General features: G+C 46.9%; 1 long non-coding RNA gene and 1 pseudogene across 1 annotated transcript; one reads left to right on the forward strand and one right to left on the reverse strand.

The window, feature by feature from the left end:
- Positions 1-5,165: 5,165 nt before the first annotated feature.
- LOC142441300 (dynein light chain 1, cytoplasmic pseudogene) lies at positions 5,166-5,674 on the reverse strand (annotated as a pseudogene).
- A 5,865-nt stretch (positions 5,675-11,539) lies between these two features.
- LOC142441301 (uncharacterized) lies at positions 11,540-20,305 on the forward strand. The gene is made up of 3 exons (XR_012782898.1): positions 11,540-11,768; positions 18,402-18,506; positions 19,651-20,305. It is a non-coding gene; the product is annotated as an uncharacterized LOC142441301 (long non-coding RNA).
- Positions 20,306-20,625: the final 320 nt, after the last annotated feature.

Raw genomic sequence — 20,625 nt, forward strand, 5'->3', positions numbered from 1 at the left:
CCACCTTCCTAACACCGCAACCCTTTAATACCGTTCCTCATGTTGTGATGACCCCCCAACCTGGAAATTATTTTCATTGCTATTTTCATCACTGTAATTTTGCTACAGTTATGAATTGGGAGACCCCTGCGAAAGGGTCATTTGCCCCCCAAAGGGGTGGCGACAACCGCTGCTCTAACGGAACTTTCTGGAACACATATCCCTTAATTGAAAGCATTGAAAAATGACCAAAGTCTCAGGGCACATTTTTAAATTTTACACTCAGGGAACGATTGCCCACTCATCTCCCCCATGTACACCTGCCCCAGGCAGCTTCTGCTCAAGTCGCAGCAGACAAGCAGTCACCTTTCTGCTTTACCCCACTCCCACCAGTGTTTTGAAATTGTATCATGTTATAGAGCAATTAAATGAAAATCCACTATAGAATCCAGTCCAAAGACAATGCGTGACTCTGTCAAATGATCGTTTATGTTATTTGGTAGAGACAAGCAGCTTTTAATACTTTATGGTTGTTCTTAGACATATTATCCTTTGAGTTTTTAAATAACTATCTGAAACAGGAAGCATTTCTCAGTAAAGTTGGTTGTTGTTGGCGTACAAACACTATTGACTTTGTATGCTTGTTTTGTGTTTATTTTTGTATCTGCTGAACCTCCCAACAATTCTTTTTTTGCCTGTGTGAGGCAGATTTCCTTGGACTTTGCTATTATAGATCGCCAAACAGTGCGCAAGGAGTACTCTCTGTCGGTCACCCTGCCCCAATCCACACAGGCTTCCCATCCCAGAACAGTGCTGGCAGGGTTCTGAGGGACTGATTTCACTGGCAGCCTGTGGGTTCAGAGCCCGTTCTTGCATTCAGTAAACACAAGCTTCTCTTCCTTCTAGTTTGTACTTCATTCCTCTGGAAGGGATTTTGAGTGGTTTTCTAGAATTCATGTTCCATTTTTTATGGTTTTATAACACCTTCCACAAAAGCCTTATGGAGGTAGGGACCCAAGACCTGTCTTTTGGAATAACCCTCATAAGACGGCTTCAAAAAGTTCATGGGAAAATGGTAGTAAGAGATCGTGGATTTTTTTCCCCCAAAACCGTTTTATTGGGAGCTAATGTAGATATCATGCCATTTCATAGTTCAACCACCTCAAGACGTGCGGTACACTCGCTGCCACAATCCGTTTCAGAACACTCTCTTCCTTCTGAACATCTTGATACGAGGTCCCCAGCAGTCCCTATTCTACTGTTGACTCTGCAGATTCATAAATTCTGGGTTTCATATACCAAGACATAGAACAAAAATTCAAGAACTGAAAAAATACATGCGATAAACCCCAATATAGAGAAACACACACACACACAATGTTGAAAACCACATCAGGCCCAACATGCATCAGAGGGTGCATCAACTGACAAGGTTTTGACTGTTGGGATCAGGTTTATCATCTTGATTTCCTATAATCATCTCTCCGATGCTCTCTGTTTGGTAGCCAGTTTATTCCCGTCCCTCCATTATGCATAGAGGGATATCACTGGGGGCTTATTTCTTGTATAGACCTCACAAATGTGTCTCGAGCTTCCACTGTCATCCAGAGCCCTCTGCACACCCGAATCTCACAATTTAGGCTCGGATACTATTCCCTCCTTCAGATTTGGATTATATGATTTTCAATCCTTGGGTCACTGCTGTTGATGTGTTTCTTCCATGTAGACCTAGCTGACATCTCACTTAGACAGCTGCTTGTTTGGAAACAAGCCTTTAAGAGCCCAGATGCTAGTGTATCTGACAGCCGGGCACCATCGAATTTCTTCACCACACTTTGCTCTAGCAGTTGTATCTTCTGTGTCCCCTTCTGAGGACAAGTACAAGGAGGGTCATAAAGTAAGAGCTAATTTTTCTTAAATTGGAGCTAGGACTTAGTGTGAACCCCCAAACCAGAAAACGGATTTCTTTTAAGCCCACAAAATGTTTGAAACTTCTCTTTCTTCTTTACTCAGCACAGGGCAGCCAACATCGTGAGTTTTTCCTCTCCGCACTATCTTTGACCTCAAACTTTGACCTCAAAATTGCTCCCTCCTCACATTTGCTTCCCTTCAGATTTGCTTCTGACGCAGTAAGCCCTCGTCATGTGTTCTAATATAACTATGGGCATGGACAGCTGTCTGGGATTTAAATGGTAGCTCCTGCTCTTCCCAGTTTGCCTCTGAGTAAGTTCTGCTTCTCTTTATAAAATATGACAATACTTTATATATGCATACATTATCAAATATAATATGCAGTCATTGTGAGAGCGTGTATAATGAAAAAGGAACATGAGCACAATAACTGTATGACCCAGAGGAAATATATTGAAGTGTGTGTTTCCAATGCTGATTTACATAAGACGTAGATATCAGGAAAGCCAGACTCTCACAATCAGTCAATTTAGTTTCTGACTCAAAATAGTAAGCTATCGATGAGATGGAACTAAAACCAGGTGTGTTAGTCCAGGTTGACTAGAGAAGCAAATCCAGAGACACTCATATGTGTGTAATAGAGAACTTAATATCAAAGAGTAATTGTATATTGTATCCTAGCCCATCCAGATCAAATCCATAAGTCCAATATTGGCCCATATGTCCGATACCAGTCTATAAATTCCTCTTCAGACTCACACAGCACATGAAATGACGCTGAATGCAGGAAGATCACAGACCCGTGGGTGGAAAGTCTTGTGGATCCAGTGGTGGTGGAAGCATCTCAGTGCTGGTGTGGGTCTCCTCGTGGCTCCTCCAGCTCCAGGGCTCTGGCTCCATCAGTGTAGCTCTGTGTGTCTTGTCAACAGGAAGATGAAGCAGAGTGCGGGTCTGACCTCAGTGAGCTATTTATCTCCATAGAGCCTCCAAGTGAGGTCATCAAGCTGCAACCTGATTGACAGGGTAAACTCCACCCCTTCGCTCTTAGTAGTCTCAAGTTGACACCAGATTACGTAACTACAACACCAGGTATGCTCAAAATACATATACTTTTAAAACAAAAGTAGACTCGTGATCATACAAAAAAAGTTTCTGTTACTTCTGCTGTTCCCTTCCCCAGCAGGATAACTCCTATCATTCACTTTGGTTTGGGACATTTTATTTTGAATCAGGTGAAGGTTACAGAGCATATAATCGGTTTTACAGTCAACAATTCATATACATTCCGATTCAACTCATCCACTGCAACCTCCCATGTATCAGCCTTATCCCATCATCCTGCTTCCTCCCGGTGTTTCCTGCTTCCATTCCTGCTTCCTAACCCTCTCAAGTTGGTATTTGGGTCAATGTTGCCCTTTGATGATTTTGAGTTCTGTCCTACATCCCCCCCCCCACATCCATGACCTTCAATATGATCCCTTTCAGAGCAGACAAGACTGACTTGGGCACCATCTAGCTCTGCTGGTCTCAGGGTTGTGGAGCCCTCTCTGTTGGTTTATTAGCCCACTGGGCTCATTGTCGCCCTGTTTTCATCAGTCTTCTTTCCTCCAGACGGGGAGAGACCAAGAGCTGAACCTTAGTTGGCTGTTCACGGCTTTTAAGACCCCATTAATTGCTCGCCCAAGTAGAATGCAGAACACTGTCTTCATGAACTGTGCCGGGTCAGTTGCCCTTGGTGTCCCGAAACTATATCGCACAAGAATTTTCTGTAACTTGCTCTTTTGTAATGTGCATTTTCCTGTTATTGAAGCGCATGGTGCTGCCCAGCAACTTTTTGTGCACTGTGGGAGTGTGCTGGGCGTATGTAAACGCTCTCCTGCCTTTGGTAAAGTGCTATAAAAATAATTCATGATTATATTTGCACAAAAATAATTGAGTCCAGTTGTTATTATTTTCACATAAAAATTGCTACAAGAGGGTTTCATGTTCCAAACCTCTTAAACACAGGCCAGTCCTGTGTGGGCAGCCAGCCCCCCCACAACTAATCATGGGTTCAGTAGGCACAATTGTATGGATAAGATATATAAAGGTTATAGTAAAGTCATAGAGAAATGGGAGAGATGGGAGAGAGAGTAAAATGAAGAGGTCTGCGATAGTTTATTGTGCCAGCCAGGCCGATAAACACAAGTAGGATTAACTGAAGGGCAGAGGGATAAATGGCTCGGTGAGCCTCACCTTTCTTGCTCTGTGCCTCAGTTTAAAGGGGTACACTACCTGTGGGATGCCTAGCCTATGGACTGTGTCGCTATAAGTTGAGGTCTCTTAAAGCCCACAAGATTGGAATGTTCATCTCTGGAGCTGGGGACGGACAGTTGATGACAGTTGGGGACCTGCCTTGCTGTTTGCTGCCCAGATATATATAGCCCAGCTCTCTCTACAGAAGGGGACTGGCAACTGGCGGTTCTCAAGCCTTAAAGGACTGCTAGTGTCTCACTGCTTTATAATTTAACTGTTAATTTCTTGTATTATCTATCTGTATATAATTTAATGGTTCATTTCTTGTATTATATATATATCTTTATAAATATATTTACATATAATTACTAGCAATCTGGTTTGTCTCTCTAGAGAACCCTGTCCAACACAACGTCAGACACAATTCATAGTAGCATGCTGACTTCAGCTCCTCTTGGTGGTACATGTAGAGGTGGGGGATGAGCAGGCAGGAGAGAGCTCTCATGAGGTTTTATGTCTAACCAAAGCTTATATATCTTTGGGGGCATGCAAGCCCTCTGATTACAGATAACAATGTACGTCATGAGAAGGGATTGTAACATAGGCAATACAAGCAATGGGAGGGGGATGACCTAGGGGTGTACATGCAATAAGAAAGGGAGGGAATAGGGGTACGTATGTAGCAAGATGGGCGGACCCTAGACTCAATAGAGTATCCTAACCTGAGTCATCCTTGAGTGGTTCTGGGCTTACCTTTGGGCTCTCCTTCAAGGGAACAGTATCAGAAGGGAGTGGGCCCTACTTAGGGTGAGTCGGACTATACAGTCTGGTTGCTCTGGATACCCTTAAGGAGAATTACCCCTGATTTACTTTCTTTTTTTTTAATGCATACATCTCCAACAGATTTATTATTTTTTTTGAAAAGCATGAATTGTGAGGAAAGAAAAAAAACATGAGGCAGGGCAAAGTATGGAATAGAAAATAAATACAAATGTAAGCCGTTTTGCTAATTGCTTTATAACCACAAAGGAGTCCAGAGGAGGTCCTGTACCAAACAACACAACAAAGGTTCAAAGGTGGAGGTGTTCCCTTAGCAAGGCTGAAGAGTCCAGTCTCTGGTATTTGGAATTTAGGCGGCAGTCCTTGGTTTTGGATGGATCACTGGGTGTGTGGGCACAATCCATGCTTTAACCAGATTTGAACAGAAGGATGGCCACTTGGCCCAGGTAGAAGTAAATGAAGTGCTTAGTTTCATGTGTCACATAACTACCAAAGTTTCTGCCCACAATGCAGTGCCAAGTGGGATTGTACGTCTTGTCAAACTCCTTCTTGATGTGGGCCGCAATGCCCTTCTCTGTGTTATATTTCTCCAGCGCCTGAGTCACGCACTCCACCGAGTCCTGTTGCATCTCCTCCGACATGTCGGCATTTTTGATCACGGCCTTTTGGTCACACATGGTTACCGTGAAGCGCGGACTAGCCGACTGCGACGGTCCTGGGGGAGGGGGTTAGAGCGGCTCAAACACAGCGAGAGCCGTCGCTACCGAAGCCGTGGCGCATCTCCCCTGATTTACTTTCAATGACTTTCTAGTGTACAGTCATTTACCATGTGTAGCAAGCAGCGTCTTGACTTTGGCATATATTTGGGGGAGATAACTTGGGAGAAATCTTTCTGTTTCCCACACAGTCCCTGAGTTCCAAACATTCAACTTGACTTAACAGAAAACTCACGGTGACCAACCAACCACAGTCAGACTCCAAACCAAACAGAATTCCTTGTCATTGAATTGATTCTGACTCACAGTGACCCTGGAGGCAGGGCAGAACTTCCCTTGCAGGTGGGTGTCTGATACGTTTTAGGAGTGGAAAGCTGCGTCTTTCTCCGGTCTGGTGGCTGGAGTTTTCAAGTCGCTGACCTTGTGGTTAGCAGCCCGGTGAGTAACCCCCATGCTACCGCGGTGCCTCAACTTACAAACTCAAGTACACAGCATGGTTTGCAGTCACAAACATTCGTTATCTATGACATGCACCAAAACATTAGTTATTACTGTATTATTATGGTAAAGATGTTCTAGTGCATCTGGAAGTGTTTCTCTGACATTCTCTTTGCATTTAAAAAAGCAAAACCAAAAAACATACTAAAACCAAACATGGCCCCAAACCGATCAGCCACCTGGAGGGGAAAGATGAGGCTCTACCGTCTCGGGAGCCCACAGACGTAGTTCTCCCCTGTCCCGTAGGGTCACTGTGAGTTGGAAGGAACCTGAGATAAACATTTGACGAACTGGAATTTTATATGAATCACGCTGAACTGTTCTGATTTACATGCGTGTTTGACATGAAAACCGCATGAGGAAGAGCGCTCATTTGTAACGTGGGGGGTATCTTTGATGTTTGAGGCCCATGAGGAGGCATAAGCAAATCGACAAACTTGGTGCTGGGAATTGACTCCTGGAGCCAAGCACAGTGTTCTGGACCCTGCCCAGCCTCAGAGCGCCCCATGGCAGCCTCTGAGGGGTCATAGGGTTGGCGCAGTCTCAGCTTTCTCCTCCTCAGTCAGCTTCCAGGAATTTATAAGGGAGCAATGACCACCAGCTGGGAAGCACAGCATCAGCTGGGTTTGCCATCCCTGGCAGGAGGGTGGAAAGGCCACTTTGCTGTTCAACAGGAAGAAGGCTTCGGGGCTTGTGGAAACCACATGATTTGAAAAGTCAGCCTCGCCAGGACATGCTGCTGTCCTAATATCGGCAACCCTGAGTCCTCACGGCTCTTTGATTTTCCTTCCAGTTTACAGGTTCGATGTCCCAAGAAGAAGGTTGCTTCTGTGAAGAAATCAGGATCACAAAGATTGAGCTGGGAGCCCGAGACCTGACCTTTCACAGTGAGCCTGGCCCCTCTATGAAAGGTCTCTGAGCCTCCTTCCTGGCTGATCTCATCACCGCTCCAAGCAGCACAGTGGTCGCCAGTTCGGCCCTTCGCTCGGAAGTCTGGGAACCCACGTGCCACTTTAGTGTCTAAACTCTGGGACCACACATAACCCAGTTCCCCACAAACCAGCTGGGTCTCAGCCCACTTTTCTCATTTCACACTCGAATGAGGGGTCCCCTTCACGCTTCCTTGTTGACGGCTCTCCTGGGCGCAAGCTCTCCCGTCACTGAGTTCTGGAGGGGCGTCCCTTGGGCCTTCCGTGCTTTCCTAGACCGCGCCTCTGGGAGGCCAGCCAAGATGACCAAGTGGACGATGTGAGAACTTAACGAGCAGCCGACAAGGACACACTGGTCTCTGACTGCCTCGATTCCACGCTCCGGCTCATTTAGTACATTTAGAGTTGGGCAGCTGCCCTGACGATCTAATTTTAAAACGTGGTACTCACCCACAAAGAAACCTCTTCACATTAGCAATCACTCCCCACTCCGCCCCCATAGACAACCACTAATTTACATCCTGACTCTCGATTTACCTTTTCTGGACATTTCCTACACAATCAATCTTTATTGTTCACGGATTCCACATGTGTGGGTCCATCTCCTCGTTTGATTTCTTAGCCCACTGTCTCCCAAGCACTGGTGGGGCTCTCGTGGTGTTCACGACCATGGGCATCCATGGAGCGGTAAGAGTGCATTACAATGCTCTGTGTTTCTGTAAGTGGATTTAAGTTACTGTCTGGGACTACTTGCTTTCAGACTGAAGCTTATTTTATTTAGTATTTCTTGAGCCACAGGTCTACTAGCAATCAATTCTTTCCGTGTTTGTTCATCTGTGAATGTTAGTTCATATTGCTTTTTAAATGATAAGTTTCATGACTATAATATTCTCGGTTGACAGCTTCATCCTTTCAGTATTTTGAATATGTCAACCTGCTGCCTTCTGTTTTCCACAGCCTCTGGTTTACTTGTGTGTGATGTTTTTCTCTTACCACTTTGAAGGCTTTCAACATTTATTTTGGGCATTCAACATTTTGATCGTGATCTTTTTATTTTGGGCATTCAACATTTTGATCGTGATCTTTGTATTTTGGGCATTCAACATTTTGATCGTGATCTTTGTATTTTGGGCATTCAACATTTTGATCGTGATCTTCCTGGAGGCGGATCTCTTTGTGTTTTCCCGACTCGAGTTTTTTGAACACCAGGGATGTGTAGATCAATATCTTCCTTGAGATGTGGAGAGTCCAGTCGTCTCTGTGAGTGCGTTCTGCTGCTCCGTCCTTTCCTCCTTTGGGGTTCTGATTATACGTATGTTGACGCCCTCCGTGGTGTCTCGCTCTTCTACAAGGCTGTGCCCACTCTTCAGTGGGATGCCTCTTTCTCTTCTTCAGACTGCATAATTCCATCAGTCTGCGTTCAATTTCGCTCTATTTTCTCTTCCAGCAGCTCCCACCTGCTGCCGAATCCCTCTACTGGATCTTTCATGTCCGTGATGGTACATTTCAACTTCAGAATTTCCATTAGGTCCTTTTTAAATCATTTCTATCTTTTTGTGGACATCTTCCCCTTGATAAATTAGTGCCATATCGTCTTCTAATTCTTTATCTTTAGTTCTTTTTAGCATGGTTATAACGGTTGCTTTCCAGTCTTTGATAAACTCAACATCTGAGCTCCCTCAAAGATAGTTTCTGCTACATACGCCCTCTACCCCATGGATGGGTCCTAGTTTTTTTTGTTTGTTTCCTACTTTTTGTTGTTGTTGAAAACCATACATTTTAGGAATATATTGTGCCCACTTTGGATGCTGGCCTTCATCCCCTGAAGCCTGTTGTTTGCCCAGTTAGTGACAAGGCTGGACTAATTCAACGAAGTCTATTTGCCTCAGTGTGTGACCTCTCGGTCCCTACTCACGATTCTTACCCTCCTGTTTTTGTCTTTAAACTTGGGTTCTTCAGGGTTGATTTTGGTTCAGTATGTGCTTAAGTCCCATGAGCAAGTACGATGTCCATCCTTTACGATTGGCTCTGCATGTGCCGTGGAGGCTGCTAACCCCATCTGGCTACTTTATGAGGGTACTCCACATTCAACCAGGGATCGGCGGCTCAGAGGTTTCTTTTCTCAGAGAGGACACGGGCTTGAGAGCATGTACAGTCGCAGACCCCCGGGGGTGACAGTGATTCTAGGAGGACCCTCCTTGGCTCTGTCTGTGAGCTCTCTGAAGTTGGCCTCCTGCCTCTGTTGGTATCACACTCAACTGTTAGCCTCCACTGGTTGCCAGCTGACTGCTGTGTGGCTTTTGACATTTTTTTGGGGGGTGGAGGAATGGGATTCAAATTCTTCCTTACTAGGATCAAATAAAGTAAGATCTCTCAAGCAAAATCAGGGTGCTGCCAGAGCTGGAAGGTTTTCAGACACTCCTGTCCAGCATAGCAATGGTGCTTTTCAAAGGTTGTAGGTGGGAGTGGGGAGTTCTTACTCTTGGCTGCTGTCCTTCCTGGATTCTCTCTAAGGAGGGCCCTTGCCTGGCTGTCATCACCTACTCCTTCCAACTTTCCCCCTGCAAACAGTGGGACAAGATGGGATCTGCCAGTGTCACTGGACAGCCTTGGTCTCCTGGGGTAAGTCCTTCACCTCAGGGACCTGGAGAATTGGGGGCTGTCACTTGGCTGAGGAGCCCCCCTGAATACTACAGAATCTCACAGAGCTGTGAGCAAGAACGAACGCCATCTCTGGTTCCAATGCCAGGGAGCTTACTTGTCTTACTGACTTTTCATGGCTTCTGCTGCCTCTCAGTTTGTCAAATGGACTTCGGATAAACTCTAGAGGCAGGAAATGATGTATTTTGCTAATTTTAACCAATTGGGTGGGGGTAGGGGGTGGAGGCTTTGTGAAACTCCTCACCCTATCATTTCGGGAGCTCCTCCTACGCCCCAAGTTCACACCTTTCAAAACAAAGAATGGGTTATCGCTGAGAGGGGTTGTATTTAGCTAGATTTCCCGGGCTTTAACTTGTCTCTATTTTCAGTTATTCCAACGAACATAAGCTGCTTCAAAGAATATTAAAAAACAAAACCCTCACCACCATTGATTGATTCCAAGTCATAGCGCCCCTCCAGGCCAGGGAAGAGCTGCCCCTGTGGGTCTCTGAGACTGTAACTCTTTGTAGGAGTAGAAAGCTGCATTTCCTTCCTGCAGAAGGGTGGGTGGTTTCGAACTGCTAATCAGACAATAAAAAAGAGCCACCCACTTTACGGATACACGTTTAACAACATGGAGCCAAAGCAGCAGCCCATGCGCACACCGGCCCTGACTGCAGCCCATGCATTACCCGTGGTGCTGCTTCACTCTCCTCTGGGTCAGGGGCTCCCATGCATGAACCTCAACCCCGGCAGTGCTTATTTTGCGACTACTATGGAGATTGGTGGCATTTCCTAGTAAGTGATCCGTCCTCTTCCGGGCGGGGGGGGGGGGGGTGTTCTCTGTGTCAGAGGAAGGGGTTTCTTGGGCAGCCTCTTCCCGCTGGAGAACCTAATGTGGAGAGCGATTTGGACCTAGAGTTTGAGGTGGGAGAGCGAAGGTGGACTGACCCAGCTCTGCGGTTGGTGCTGACAGGTTCTTCCCAGGAGACCCCCTACCTTTCCAAACTCCCAGCAAGCTTCGGGGTCCCACGGAGGCGGGAGGGGCAGGGGTGTGATGGCCGGCTTCATCTACATGTGTGTGCACATGTGCCTGGTGGTCAGCAGATGTTCTCCCAGCAGTTCATTCCTTCTTGCAGGAAACAAAGGCATGGTCTCACCCTCAGTTTAAAAGGGTCTGACTGGCTGGGCGCCATCATGAATCAGAACAGCAGGGGGGAGTGGGGAAGGGACTAGGCCACTTCTGAATTGGGTCCAGCAACCCCCACAGTCCCTTAGGCATCCTACCCATCAAACAAGGTCCTTGGGGCATACAAACTCCAAGGAGACACCCTGGGACCACCCGCCCTGGCCTGGTCTCTGCAAGGCACCCTTTTATTGGGGTGGTTGCTATAAATAGCATGTCCGCTCACTGAGCGGTGCATCTGGCCTTGCCCTCACCACTCTAATGGCCATTGTTAACTGCTTGATTCAGACATCACAAATGCCCCCAGCTGCAAGGGGAGGCTCCTTTCTTTGCTTCGGCTCACAGGCTCTCCTTGTGAGTTCCTGTCATTGACAGAGGGAGGGCGGATGCTGCAGAGCCTTCCCCCCACACCCCCACACCCCCAAACCAAATGCAAGCTTCCATGGATGTCAATTCTCATTTTGAACAGTCCTCAGGGCATAGCTAGAAACAAGCAAAGTTGCTAGAGGCTCATAAAATAGGGACATGCGGGTATATAGTGCTGGGAACGAAATAATTTGAACAATTCTTTGTCCATGAGCTCAGTGAATTAATCAGAAACACATGCACTGTGAGGAAGGTGGGGGGGCTGGGGGGGGTGACAGCACCTTCCAGGGAACCCAGTGAGGACACTGGAAACCAAAAATAAGTTAAAAGTTCTTGGAGAAACTCCAAAGGTGTCCCAGGCAGTTTTGATTGGTCTTTGATGTTTTCTTCCCAACACGTATGGAGGAGGCGAGAGTGGCCACAGCTGAAAAGCCGATTTTCTTAAGGAGCGAGGCCTGGCCTTGGGGCCTGGGCCTGACGCATGGAACTTTGCAGCAGGTCAGCGCGAGGGTGCCAGCGCTTGTCTTGGTAAGTGAAGGAGCGAGACAACCCCCTCTACTTAGCCCGTTTCCTCCCCCAAGTGGAGTCAGACATCGCGCGGTGGAGGCTGGTCTGGAGGGATGCCTGCCCTTGGTGCCATCTCCCTCCTCTGTGCTGCCCGGCTGGTCTGGGCCTCCTGGGATTGCACCAGGGCCGGGCGAAGCTCCAGGCACTTTCAAACTCCGGACACAGTTCTCACTTTTCAGTCTTGGGCCAAATGTACAGGTTTTTTTTGCCGAGCAGGATGATATTTCATAATTGCTACCGACACCCACTCCTCCTTCCTAGCATTTGCTAAGCACCCCCTTCTTCCTAATCCGTCTCAAACACCCCTGGGACACCGTTCAGGAGTATGATACCCAGCGTGCCCCTTCCTCCTTGGACTCAAGAATGTCTCAAAAATACTCACTCCCACCCCCCCCACCCCGGGAGCCCACATCCTGTTTTCCCTAAAAAAGCCACCTCCTGGTGCTGCCCCACCCCCGAGCGCAGCCCCATGTGGTGGCTTCCCCTTGGGTGGGGGGCAGGGAGTCAACCTTGCATCTCTCTCAGGGTCTTCATGGGTGTCTCGCTAAAGGAACTTCTAAACCCGATGTCGTGTGCCACACACAGGGTTCCCAATGGCTAATTTTTTGGAGATCGATCACCACAACTTTCTTCCAAGGCACTGCTCAGTGGGCAGGAAGCTTCGCCTTTCAGTTAGCAGCCACATTTGCTATTTGCACAAGGATGTCAAAGAATCTGTGATCGGGCCCGATACACACGACGAAGCAATCGTCGACCATGGGAGCTTGTTGGCCAACTCAGCATGGGGCTAACCAAGACCATGACTTCCTCCTTGGTGGTGGCTATGGTACACGTCGCTGCCACCTGGCTCAGCTGAGTTGGAACAGCAAGTCAGGCCTGGCCTGCTGCCCCACGGACGCTCCCCTTGTGGCTCCAGAGCATCCTCTCTCCTGGAAGTAGACCCTGTGATCAGGCCCATGAGGACCCCCCCCCAGGGTGGTCTTTGAACTTGCTGGACACTATGTAATGTAGTGCACAAAGAGGATGTCCAGAATTGGAGTCTGAAAGCACATAAAAGAGAAGGGGTTTTGTATGTATGGATTGTGATAAGAGTTGTATGAGCCCCGAATACAACGATGAAAAACACAAAACCAAACCAAAAAGTTGGGGGGGGGGAACTGATTGTGGCAGTAAAAAGAGAAGGGATTGTTAATCTGGAAACCTAGCAGCCAACATGCTTCATGAATCTGTTTCATTTAAGTGAAGGTGTGCTTACAGGACCCAGACAGGAAGGAATCTCTCAGGGCCCATGGGAGAAAACGCATGGGGGAGGGGCAGGAAGGGAGCCAGGAACTCCCATTTGGGTAGGAGCCAGGGGCTTTCCCCCTGGGGCTGCTCGCCGCAAGGGCAGCAGTTCGAAACCATCAGGTGCTCCTCCTGAGAAAGCAGAGGCTTTCTACTGCCGTAAAGAGCCAGTCTCAGAAACCCACAGGGGTGGTTCTACTCGGTCCTCCAGGATCACTATGAGTCAGGAGGCTCAATGAAAGTGACTTTTTGAGTTTCATATTATCATAATAATTTGTATCTTCAATCGATTATAGAAACGGAAAAAATGAGAAAAATAGAACCAACTTATAAAGCATGCTATTTCTACCCACACCCCAATCCGAAGGCATGGGAGGTGGGGTGAGACGTGGCGCCCCTGCAGGTCTTCCTGATGTGTGTGTGTCAGGCTTTTCTTTTTGGAGAAGAATTCTTTGGTGCATAGAGTTTTGTGTCTTACTGGTTCAAACCCTGTGATCTCACGAGCCCTTTGGTAGGCCTTCTTCAAGAGCATGGCTTTAACACCCGAGTACTACTTGTCCACATGGGTGCTGTGCTTTTCTGGGCGTGTCTCCCACTGTGCGAGCGTGACACGGCACATGACATGGTGATGACACCCATGGCGGCCCAGTGACCACACGCAGCTGGATGGTGCCTGTGGAAGGCTGAGGAGAAGATGCAGGGGCCCAAGCGTGTGGGCCAACCCTTGCTTCTCAGGCTGATGTAGACAGGAGGGCAGTCCAGCAGAGGCCTGGGATAGAAGAATTCTCCATGTGTTCACGGGAGTCAGGGCCAGAGGTAGGAGGCAGCCCCAGCAAACAAGCTGCAGACACTTTTAGGCAAAACCTCAGAGAGGAGAAGAAACAAGGTCTGGGGGGCCATTGGTGGCCTGCACCACATTGATAACTTTGTATGGGATGGCTCATATTGAGGGAGCCCTTCTACAGCCCTGGTCAGAGCCCAGCGCACCCACTGCCAGCCCAGCGAAGCGCAAGACCTGCTTGTCTGCACCCTGCGGGTGCCAGCCCCGGCTCACGGCCTCCACCTCGCTGCACATCACACGCTCTGCTCCTCGGTGACCTCCTTCATGTCCCTGTGCCCTCCTGGTGTGTGTCCCTCCTCGGGCACCTATCCACATTCTGCTGGCTCTACACCACTTGTCAAGCAAAAACTGCTTCTCCGGCTTCAGAAAGCACATCCTTCAACCGGAGCACCTCTGAAACAAGAGAACTGATCAAGGTCGGGCACAAAAAGGAAAGGCAGAGGCTTCCCAGGCAAACACAGGGGAAAGGGAAGAAAGGGCTATCATTGTCGATCTTCGGAGAGAAGCACTCCCCAGGCAGAGAAGGAAGACCCAGCACTGGTCGCTGGTGATGCTGGACAACCAGCTCCATGTGTGGGAACAGCCCCGGTTTGTAGCATTTGCCTGTCTGTGTGATGAAAATATGCCCACCGTGAGTGAAGGTGGGGGACAGAGGACAACCCCAATAGATGGATTTGGCACAGTGGTTACATCGGGATCAAGCATGGAACCAAGTTTCAGGACGGCACAGGGGTGGGTCATGGCTTGTCTTGTTGTACATAGAGTTGCACGAGTTGAACTCAATGACGAGACACTGTTGCTATGACAACGAGACACTGTTGCTGAATACAGAGCTGGGGAGAAATGTACACACTGACTGACATACACCAGGGACGACTAACCATTCTGCTAGTATACAAGAGACAGTGTTCATGTGCAGAATTAGTCTCCGCTCACTAAGTCACCAGGACCAGCCAGTTTACTTCCTTCATGCCCTGCTTGCTCAAACATCATTGTCACCAGAAGCAGTTTTCAACCACCACTGCCCATGTTAAACAACTTTTCTGTATCTTAGGAATCAGAAGAAATAAAACCAAAAAATACAACCCTCTGGCCATCAAGTCAAATTCAGCTCATCGACGCGCGATGTGGGGTTTCAGAGTCTGTACATCTTTATGGGAGGAGTGGCTGAGGAGTTTGAACCTTGCCATTATTAGTGCCACCAGACCATTAAATACGCAAACATTAACTTTTAAAGGGTTAATTCTCTTATCTACTTGGTATAAATGTTTGCAGTGTAATAGCACGGAGACACCAGGACAATTCTAGAGCGTGTAACAGCCTACAATATATTTTCCTTGGATTCTTCAAAAAGTCGACATTGCTTCAAGCACTACCACATTAACCATCCTGCAAATCTGTGCTTACCCCCTGAGTTGCACATTCCCTGTAGGATCCCAACAGCATTTTAAAGGCTCAGAAAACGAATCCAACATGGAGACCACCATGCACAGAAGTTGCAGTCTGAACCTGTTCCCACAAAACGCTGGGTCAGGAATGTCAGTTATTTTGAGATAGCAGTACAGCAGAGCAAAGAACAGTTTAATGTATACTCAGTATCCAGGAGCCAGATGGGATCGATCGTTTCCTCCAAAAAACTGTCTCCCTGACGGAACAGGAGCCTTGAGCAAGGGGTAGGAGGAGAGCGGAAGTCTTGGCCAAGGGGCAGGAGGCTTGAAATATTTATTAGTTCTTTGTTCTGCTTTTCTCTGGCCGGGCTGCATCACCGCATGGTCTTGCTCAGTTCGGGTCAGAATAACTTTCTCAGACAGATTGTTTCCATCACAGATACGGATTCTTGCTTTGTTAATGATGGTCAGATTGCGAAAGAGAAATTATCTTGGCCTTGCACCGGCATTAGACGTAACTTGATTTGCCTGCTAAAAAAATTTTTTTAAATGGACATATGCCTGAGTATATGTTCTCCCTTCAGATTAAAAAAGAATATGAATTTTGTTTGCCAATAACTGTCAGCAAACTTGAAACTTAGTATATAAATCGATAGAGATCTTTTAAATACAAAGGATCAAAACATTTTCAAGGACATGGATCCACAATATCGCAAAAATAACAAGAAAAAGAATGGAAAATTGGTTTAAAAATCTACAATGAAAAGGATTCCAGACCTTTAGTATTTGCATTTGCTTTTCTATGAACTTTAAAGGGTTGGTAATTCTGGAAAACTCTTAAGGCCCATTCCACCTTCAAAACTTCCTGTGGGATGAGCTAAGACTGTTGTTGCACTTATATTGCATCTTGATTTGATCAAACATGCAATAAAGATGTATTGATAATTATTGGTGATTAGAATATGAAAGTTAGAAGTGAAGAAATCATAGTAGTTGGAAGATTATGGTCTTGGTGATATACATACAGAGGGGGCTCACAGGATCGAATGCTGTAAGACCAATGACTTCATTACAAATGCGTTTTCCAACAAGGTAAACAATATCTGTACACACGGACTTTACCAGATAGAACATCTAGGACTCAAACGGACTATATCTTTGAAAAAAAGATGATAGAGAAGTTCAATATCAGCAACCACAACAAGACCAGAGGCTGACTGTGGAACAGACCATCGATTGCTCATATGTAAGTTCAGGTTGAATCTCAAGAAAATTAAAATAAGTTCATCAGAGTCAAATAGGGCTTTGAGTATATCTGCTCTGTGTTTGGAGACCATCTCAAGAACAGGTTCGACCCACTGAACACTGACGAGCTAGGGGAAGACATGGATGACATCATACCTGAAGAAAGGAAACGGTCGATAGAAGGAAAGCAAACACTAAGTGTATGAAGAAAGACTCTGAAACTTAGAGTAAGTAGAAGAGCTAAAGCAAGTGGAAGAAATGATGAAGTAAAAAAGAAAACAAAATTTTCAAGGGGAGCTTGAGGAGACAAACTAAAGCATTAATATGAAATGTGAAAAGACCTGGAGTTAGAAATCCAAAAGGAAAGCGCACAATCAATCGGTATGTCTCATGCTGAAAGAACTGAGGACGACAGCATCCAGTTGTACTCTTGAAGGACTTTATGGGCACAATGCTGAATGGTACAGCAAGCATCAAAAGAAGATGGAAGGAAATCACAGTCACTTTGTACCCAAAAGAAGTGGTCAACACTCAACCATTTCAGGTCACACGTGATCAGGAGCTGATGAGACTGAAGGAAGACGTCTACGCTGTTAAGTGGCACAGGCACTCTGAAAACCAGTCTGGAATGTCTTTAAAATCTACATGCACCCCATAAATTTCTCCCTTTGGACATGATATGAGGGCAATGAAAACTTATGTACACACACAAAAATGGGTAGGAATGATTCTAGCAATTTTAGTTGTAATAGGTACGATCCAGAAACAACTCACATGTCCTTCAGTGGATGAATGACTAAACCATGAGACATCCAGACTATGGAATACTAGTTACCATAAAGAGCATAAACGATGAATAATTTTATTTTGTTGAGTTAAAAAGAAAAACAATCACAAAAAGTTCCAGGCTATTTTATTGCATTTAACGGACTTTCTGTAAAATGGAGAAGATAGTGTCGGAGAACCTATCGGTGGCTGCCGGGATGAAGAGTGAGGGCAAGCGGGAGTCTGACGAAATGAGGACTGTGACGGGATGAGGACTGTGACGGGATGAGGACTGTGACGGGATGAGGACTGTGACGGGATGAGGACTGTGACGGGATGAGGACTGTGACGGGATGAGGACTGTGACGGGATGAGGACTGTGACGGGAGGGGCAGAACTCTTTTGAACCTTGAGTCTTGAGTGGCAGCTGCATGACTTTGCTGGGGTTACATGGCTTCAGGCACTGTGGAAACTCGAAGAATGGTGCATCACAAGAGTAAATTGCAGAGTGCCCGCGTTGAAGGTAAACATTTTAGAAGTCAATGTTAGGGGAGAAAAAAAAGTGGGAGAATTATTCTAGACTAAAAAGACCAAAAAACTAAATGAAATGTATGAACCTAGACTGGATTCTGCTTTTAAAAAGACACCTCTGTTCAGCATTTTGGGACAATTAGGGAAAGCTGAACATAAACTAGAAGCTGTATGAGATGATAAATAGGTGTGACGGTGATATTGTGTTTTTCTAAGAGCATGGTCTTCTTTGTGAAATTGAGCAGTGTCAGGAATCCCACAAATGTCTTTCAAATATATGTGTATATACATATATATATACATATATTTGAAAGACATTTGTGGGATTCCTGACACTGCTCAATTATATAGATATAGAGGAGCATATACACTTTCATTGCGTGGCTTTCTGGAATTTTATGTATGTCTGAAAATTTTAAATTTGGCTCTGTTTTTAAATGCAGTGGTGAGGTAACTCTGAGTGCACTTTACAGCATCTGCAACTGAATCCAAGAGCATTTTCCAATCACTTCTTCCAAACTTCTTCTCGTTGGTTAACAGACCCAGCATCTGTCTGAAAAAGTCTGGAATTCCATCCAGCGAAGAATGCACTGTGCTCACAAACGAGCTTCTGTCCTTTGCACTGAATCGCAAGGTGCTGAGCAGGTAAGTGTCCCACTGCCAGATGTGATGTTGGCAACACCTGGTCCTCAGTCTGCTTTGGGTAGAGAAGTATATGTGATGGGGACGGTCCTAGTTAGCTATTGCTGCTAGCACAGAGATGCCACAGACAGATGGCATTAGAAGATGGAAATGTATTCTCTCACAGCTTAGGAGACTAGCCGTTCCACAGGGCGCCAGCCCTAGGAGGATTCGCATCGTGGTGGCTCTTGGGAGGAGGCTTGTCTCCTTTCAGCATCTGTGCACAGGGCATGCCTTCAGCCTATGTTCACGGGGTTTCTGTCCTGTCAGTTCTTGATGGCTTCCCTGGACATAGGGCTCTGCTTCTCATAGCATCTGAAGGAGGCCGTACCACGTGGTGGCATGCTGACCAGGCTCTGTCCCTGCCCTTGCCCACCAGGTCCTGATGTGCCTCTCATGCCCACACATGAGAGGGCAGAGCGTAGAAAGGGCCCACCAAGACGAGGTGGCTCTGATCAGAGAGGGAGGCCAGACAAGCCCATGTGGCACAGTCCACCCCACTCCCAGCCCAGGTCTTCACCTCGACATCCTTCAGCCTCCCAGGAACCAAAAAGGTTAAGAAGGCCAAGTAGCTCCCGCACTGGGAACCAGTGCGAAGTCAAACCACAGGCACGCACCACACCTGTGGGGGCTTCTGGCTAGAGTCAAGGTCACCTTCCTGAGCTAGACACCAAGGCATTGCCTGAAATGTAGCCTCTTGATGATTTCTTAAATGACCCCCATTGTCCTTTGTGAAAAGCCCGGGGCTCCAAGACCAACTGTCTCCCTGGACGCAGCAGCATGGTGAGCTGGCCAGCGTAGGCTTGAGTCTCACCTCTTGGGAAGCTTCGGAATCCTTATCAAATGTCAGTCAAAAAGAAAGGAGGAGTTTTAGACTGTCTATAAATTTTGCTCGTTCCATCCAACATCATCGCCGTTCCTTTCAGGCTACCGCTTCCTCAGAGTTCAGGCCTTCATGAAGATTCACTGCTTGTCTGGAAGAAATATGTGCTTCAATAATTTTGACAGGAAAATGTTAAGGCCCATAGGCTGCCTCTACATGTGCTACCTGGGCCCAGAATATCCTCTGATAAACAGTAGTGTCTCTTTCTCTCCCTCTCTCCTGAAGGAGACCTGGAGGAGCAGACAGTGAAGTTGGACTGGTGACCACAGTCAGTCGCAAACCCGCCAACTGCTCCAAAGGGGAAGCTGAAGCTCCCTGCTCCCAAAGAGATTGAAAACCTCAGGGCATCTCTAAGTTGGAAATGGCTCAGTGGTCGTGAGTCGGGGAGAGGTCTCCCTCTCCCTCAAAGCCTTCTCAGTTACTTTCTGTCTCTTGCACATGCAGACACCTTACGGCACCTGACCTGTGTCACCGTCTGTCCCCAACAGGGAGGGAACAGGGCCTGCTCCTTGACCGCAGACAGAGAGGGCTGTCTCAGTACCATCTGCTCAGCACGAGTAGCAGGGGTCAGTAGCTGGCCATGTAAGACTGGTGCCCACAGTGAAGCTGATCTCACACTCTCTTCCATGTTCTAAAACATTGTCTCATACATGTCGCAGCATGGGGCTTGTGCCTTTTGCTGAGGACCTAGGCCCTTTGTGACCTTTATAAATGGTTTACTTGAACACAAATGCAGCTTACTTAAAAGATCATGTTTCAGTGGTGGTATTTCACCTCCCCACCCACCCCTGTTCCACCCCAGGTCCTCCGCAATTCCTGTCCCTCGGGTTCATTTTCGTGGTGGGTGAAGGGACCCTCCCTCTCCACATCTGGAGCCCTCTCGCCGTCTCCGCAGTCTTCTTCTTGCATTAAAAACATTACAACAAAATGCTGTTCCGAGAAAACAGACACTCTCATAGGAATGGATACGTTCGAGCCAAGACAGACCACAGAAGACGCGAAAAACTTATCTAAAGTGGTTAATTTCTAAAGAAAGTTGCTTTAAGATCGTCCCTTTCTAAACTCCCATCTTTCAGGGCCAGGTGATCCCCCAGGGAATTCTTTTTCTTTTCTACAGATTTTTATGTATAATTTTTACATAGCACTCTTCTGACTTTCATCACTTCTGGTTGGTATTGCCTCACTGGGGAGTCAGGCCTC

Source organism: Tenrec ecaudatus, chromosome 2 (assembly GCF_050624435.1).
Source record: "Tenrec ecaudatus isolate mTenEca1 chromosome 2, mTenEca1.hap1, whole genome shotgun sequence".
NCBI lineage: Eukaryota > Metazoa > Chordata > Mammalia > Afrosoricida > Tenrecidae > Tenrec > Tenrec ecaudatus.